This window comes from Heterocephalus glaber, unplaced genomic scaffold (genome assembly GCF_053883595.1).
Source record: "Heterocephalus glaber isolate CG9 unplaced genomic scaffold, H.glaber_assembly_v1.0 deba00001666, whole genome shotgun sequence".
Taxonomy (NCBI): domain Eukaryota; kingdom Metazoa; phylum Chordata; class Mammalia; order Rodentia; family Bathyergidae; genus Heterocephalus; species Heterocephalus glaber.
Window position 1 is genome coordinate 22,103,911 of NW_028258406.1, and position 6,351 is coordinate 22,110,261.

The following is a 6,351-nucleotide window of genomic DNA, read 5'->3' on the forward strand; positions in this document are numbered from 1 at the left end:
CCTATCCATTTCTAACCCTTACCTAAGGAAAGAGTAAGTAACATATGTGGCATAGTAAGTTTTTAAAACAAAACAATAATACACAAAAATGGATAAACTATATTTAAAGAGGGCTTGCTATCTGATTTCTTCAAGTATAAAAATATTTCCAGCTGAGGAGCAAAGAGCAACTGGTAGTGAGCTTCTCACTGCTGCTCAGGGCTTTTAGAACTTCAGCTATCAAAATGAGCAGCATTTTCCTTGATCATATCAGTGGTACCCATCTGTTTTCTTGTGTAAACTCTGATCTGACCTGGACCAAACTGTTCAGAACTCATCTCCATTTGATTCACAGGCACCACTGGTAGAGCTTTTATTTTTAACAAGGTAGTTAACCTGCGGTAGAGCAAAGTTCAAGATCAGGTAATGCTCCCTGGATGCCATACCAGTTTGAGATGTGAGCTGCAAAATCTGCAGTAGCAAATGGGGATGGATCTGTTAGTTTGTCATTAAAAATACTCAGCATTATAAGGAACGCAGTGTGATCCTGGAGTGTGCTCTAGTTCCAGAGAATGAGAGCTTTGAGGAGCATGTACCATCTGACAACTCTTGAAGAAAAACAGATAAATCCATCTTTTCCCAGGTCTCTATCATTGAAAACAAAAATTGACTTAAATACACTGTCACCTTAGCATCAGAGTCAGACTCATGAACTACAGAACAAGAGGTTGTAAGAATCTAAGGATCTTTCTTTCTCTCTCTCTCTCTCTCTCTCTTTGTTTTTCCTTTCCCATCTTTCTTTTTTCTTTCATTCTTTTTTTTTCCTTAAATTCTTTTCTTGATACATTTTAGGCATACAGTATGTTTATATTTATCATTCGGTACTTGTACCTGTACATGATGTATCTTGGTTCTTATTTTTTTCCCCATTACCTGTGCACCCTTTAACCCCTCCACCCTTTCCTATTTACATAGATTTCATTTCCATTTTTTTTCTCATAATTTTTCCTTTCCCTTCTTTCCTTTCTCCTTCCTATCCCACTACCCCTACACCGTTGGACCTTTCCTATTTAAAATTATCAATTATCCATTTTAATCATTTTAATCCTTATTTACACTTTCAGTTTCTCATACTAGAGAAACTATTCGGTATTTACACATCTGTGTCCTACTTATTTCACATAAGAATATGGCCTGAATATGCATCCATTTAGCTATAAATGACTCTAGTTTCTCATTCTTTATGGCTGAGTAGTACTCCATTTTATAAAAAACTACATCTTCTTTATGCAGTTTCCAGTTGATGGGCACTTGGGCTGTTTCCAAACTTTAGCTATTACAAACTATGCCGCGATAAACATGGGTGCACATATATCACTGTGGTATGATTCTTTTAATTCTTTTGGGAAGATACCCAGCAGGGGAATAGCTGGGCCAAATGGGACCTCTAGCCCAAGTTCTTTGAGGTATCTCCATACTGATTTTCATAGTGGTCGCAACAGTCTGCACTCCCACAAACAATGGAGAAGGGTTCCTTTCTCCCCACACCACCGCCAGCATTTGTTATTGGTTGATTTCTTGATAGCAGCCATTCTTTCTGGGGTGAGGTGGAATCTTAATGTTGCTTTCATCTGCATCTCTCAAATGACCACTGATGTTGAACACTTTTTCATATGCTTATTTGCTTCTTTTACTTCTTTGTCTGAGAAATGTCTGTTCATTTCAGATGCCCATTTTTGAACTGAGTCTTTGAATATGGGGGATCTGATTTTTTTTTCAGTTCTTTATATATTCTAGACAGTAGTCCTCTGTCTGAATAGCTGATAAAAAATTTTTCCCAGATTGTAGGTTGTCTCTTAGTTCTGTTGGTGGTTTCTCTTGTAGTGCAGAAGCTTTTTAATAAGATGAGATCCCAGTTGTTGATTCTTTGTGCTAGTTCCCATGCTACTGAGGTTTTGTTCATAAAGTCTTTCCTATGCCAATGTCTTAAAGAATTCTAGCTAACTTATCTGCCAGTAAGTTTAGTGTTTCTGTCTTAATGTTTAGATCTTTAATCCACTTCGATCTTAGCTTAGTGAATGATGATAGATATGGGTCTGGTTTTAATCTTTGGCAGGTTGAAATCCAATTTTTCCAACACCATTTATTAAATAGGCTATCTTTCCTCTGATGAGGGTGGTTGGCTCCTTTGTCAAAGATGAGGTGGCTGAGTATGTCTGGAGTTGTTTCTGCATCTTCTAATCTATTCCACTGATCCTCTGGTCTGTTTCTTTGCCAGTACCATGCTGTTTTTATCACAGTAGCTTTGTAGTATAGTTTCAAGTTGGAGATTGTGATACCCCCTGCCATGTCTCTGTTGCCTAGAATTGGTTTTGCTATTCTAGGTCTCTTCTGGTTCCAAATGAATTTTTGGATTGTTTTCTCTAGTTCTGTGAAGTATATTGTTGGAATTTCAATCAGTATTGCATTAAATCTATATAGTAGTTTTGGAAGTATGGCCATTTTCACTATATTGATTTTTCCTACCCAGGAACAAGGGATATCTTTCCATTTTCTTATATCCTCTTCAATCTCCTTCTTCAGAGTGCTGTAGTTTTCAGTGTAGAGGTCTTTTGCTTCCTTTGTTAGATTGCTTCCTGGATACTTCATTTTTTTAGATGCTATTGTAAAAGGAATTATTTCCCCAATTTCTCTCTCAATGGGTCTATTTGCATATAAGAAAGCTATTGTCTTTTGAGTGTTGACCTTATATCCAGCTACTCTACTGAATCTGTCAATTAGGTCTAGAAGGCTTTTGACCGAGTTTTTTGGGTCTTCTATGTAAAGTATCATATCATCAACAAATAATGACAGTTTCACTTCTTCCTTTCCTATCTTTATTCCTTTTATTTCTTTCTCTTGTCTAATTGCTATGGCTAATGTTTCCAGAACAATATTGAACAAGAGTGGTGATAGTGGCCATCCTTGTCTTGTTCCTGATTTTAGCATGAAAGTTTTCAGTTTTTGACCATTTAGTATGATGCTGGCTGTTGGTTTTTCATAGATAGCCTTAATCAGGTTGAGATAAAGACCTTCTATTCCAATTTTCTGTAGGATTTTTATCATGAATGGGTGCTGGATTTTGTCAAATGCCTTTTCTACATCTATTGAGATGATCATATGGTTTTTGTCCTTGACTCTGTTAATATAGTGTATTATATTTATTGATTTACGGATGTTGAACCATCCTTGCATCCCTGGGATAAATCCAACTTGGTCAGGGTGTATGATCTTCTTGATGACCCTCTGTATTCTGTTTGCCAGTATCTTGTTGGGGATTTTTGCATCTATGTTCATGAGGGAGATTGGTCTGTAGTTCTCTTTTAGGGTTGGGTCTTTCACTGGTTTTAGAATCAAAGTAACACTTGCTTCCAGGAATGAATTTGGAAGCCTTGCTTCCCTTTCAATTTCCTTGATGAGTTTAAAGAGTAATGGTGATAGTTCTTCTTTAAACATCTTGTAGAATTTAGCAGTGAACCCATCAGGACCTGGGCTTTTCTTTGTTGGTAAAATTTTTATTACATTTTCAATTTCACTCATTGTTATTGGGGTGTTTAGAATTTCTATATCTTCTTCATTTAACTTTGACAATTTGTATGTATCTAGGAATCTGTCCATTTCTTCTGTGTTTTCCATTTTATTACCGTACACGTTCTCAAAGTAGGTATTGATGATCCTCTGAATTTCTGCTGGATCTGTTGTGGCTTCACCCTTTTCATTCTTAATTGCATGGACTTGAGCCTTTTCTTTCCTTTCTTTGATAAGGTTGGCTAAAGGTTTATCAATTTTATTTATTCTTTTGAAAAACCAACTCTTTGATTCATTAATTTTCTGTATCATTCTCTTAGTCTCCATTGCATTGATTTCTGCTCTGATCTTTATAATTTCCTCTCTTGTACGAGCTTTGGGCTTGTTATGCTCTTCTTTTTCTAGGAGCTTGAGGTTCTGCATTAGGTTATTTATCGGAGTTCTCTCTGTTGTCCTACTATGGGCATTCAGTGCTATGAATTTCCCGCGTAGAACTGCTTTCATTGTGTCCCATAGATTTCTGTATGTTCTACAGGCATTATCATTTACTTGTACAAACTGTCTAATTTCTTCTTTAATTTCCTCTGTGACCCATTGGTTGTTCAGGAGGGTGTTAATCAATTTTCATGTGTTTGTGGGAGTTTTGAGCTTTCTTATGTTATTGATCTCCAATTTTATTACACTATGGTCTGATAATATACAGGGGGTAACTTCAATTCTTTTACATTTACTTAGACATATCCTATGAGCTAGCATGTGGTCTATTTTGGAGAATGACCCGTGTGCAGCTGAAAAGAATGTGTATTCTCATTTTGTGGGGTGGAACACTCTATAAACATCTATTAAGTCCATTTGTTCAATAGGTTGGTTCAGTTCTAGAATTTCATTGTTAATTTTCTTGCTAGATGATCTGTCTATTTGTGATAGAGGGGTGTTGAGGTCCCCACTACAATTGTGTTAGTGCTTATTTGGCTTTTCATGTCCATTAATATTTGTTTTATATAGTTGGGGGCATTCGTATTTGGTGCATAAATATTTAGGATTGTCATCTTTTCCTCTTGGATTGTTCCCTTCACAAGGATGTAGTGACCATCTTTGTCTCTCTTAATTAGTTTTGGTTTAAAATCTACTTTGTCTGCAAATAAGATTGCTAGCCCTGCTTTTTTCTGGGTTCCTGCCACGTGGAGAACAGTTTTCCATCCTTTTACTTTCATTCTATGAATTTCCTTTTGAATTAGGTGTGTTTCTTGTATACAGCATATTGCTGAGTTTTGCTTCTTAATCCATTTTGTCAGTCTCTTTCTTTTGATTGGTGAATTGAGGCCATTAACATTGGTAGTTATAATTGAGAGATATTGACTCATTCTTGCCATGATGTTTTATTGTTGTTGGCTCTTTTCTTATTTTTCCTCCTTTCCCTTTAGTGCCTTACCTTGTGTGGTGTCTTCTCTCTGTTGACCCTCATGGAGTTGTGACCTTCATTGTCTTTTTCTAGGATATTGCATAAAATTGTTTGGAGTGCTGGTTTGGTATTCAGGAAATTTCTCAGGTGTCCTTTGTTGTGAAAGTATCTAATTTCCCCATCAATTTTGAAAGGTAATTTTGCCGGATACAACAGTCTAGGTTGGAAGTTATTTTCTGTTAGGGCTTGAAATACTTCACTCCAGGCTCTCCTTGATTTGAGGGTTTGTGTTGAGAAGTCAGCTGTGATTCTGCTGGACTTTCCTTTGTAGGTGATTTGTTTCTTTTCTCTAACTGCCTGTAGAATTTTGTTCTTCTGTTGGGTTTCTGAGATCTTGACTATTATATGCCTAGGTGTAGATTTTTTTTTGATCGTGGCTGGGTGGAGTTCTAAATGCTTCACTTATCTGTGTGTCCAATTCTCCACCTCTGTCTGGGAAGTTTTCTATTACTTCTGTGAACAGTTTTTTCATGTCAATTGTACTTTCTCCTGTTTTTTCGTGGACTCCCATCAGTCTTATGTTATTCTTCTTTGCATTGTCTAGCAGCTGCTGGATTGATTTCTCATGGTCCCTTACTATCTTTAAGAAATCTCTGCTTTCATGATCCTTAACTGCGATCCTGTTTTCTATATCTGATATTCTCTCTTCAGATTCTCTTAGTCTGCTTTGAATGCTTTCAGTGGAGTTTTTAATCTCCTGAATATCTGTTTGAATCTGTTTCATGGATTCCATTTCTTTCTTATGTTGGACGATCATGGTTTCCATTTCTTTCTCATGTTGGGCATTCATGGCTTCCAGCATGTTTCTGAGCTCATCTATTTTCTTGCCTGTTTCTGCTCTAGATCCTCTAATCATGTCTTTCACTCTACTCACCATCTCTGTATTTATCTGGGAGATTATTTCTGCTTTGAATTTTTCTAGAGCCTCATGTATCTGCTTTGTTACTTCCTGGGCTATCAGTTCAGGGTGTCCAGGTGGTTGATTATCTGACTTTTCCACCTCGTTTCCCCAGAATTTCCTTTTTGTGGAGTGGAAGCCTGCGTTTGTGCCTTGCTTAAATGTCTTCTCATTTTTGTTTTTGGTACAGTCCTTGATTTAATTCCTGTGTGGATATTTTAGAATTGCTTAATGCAGGTATCTTTGTTGCTTGTGTTTAAAACTCTTGTGGAATGATTGCTTTTCAGAGGTGTCTTCCAGATATGGCTTGTGTTTAGGTTTTGAGGCTCTAATGACTCTGAGGCTATTTTATTTTCCTTATACCAGGAAGGAAAACTGATTAGATCAATCACAACATGTTAGGCCAAATGTTACAATCAGCAATACCATAGCATTAAGCACAGCT

General features: G+C 36.8%; 1 pseudogene; it reads left to right on the plus strand.

Annotated features, from left to right (window-relative positions):
• Window positions 1–224: 224 nt before the first annotated feature.
• On the plus strand, window positions 225–1,195 carry LOC101716223 (protein yippee-like 5 pseudogene; annotated as a pseudogene).
• Window positions 1,196–6,351: the final 5,156 nt, after the last annotated feature.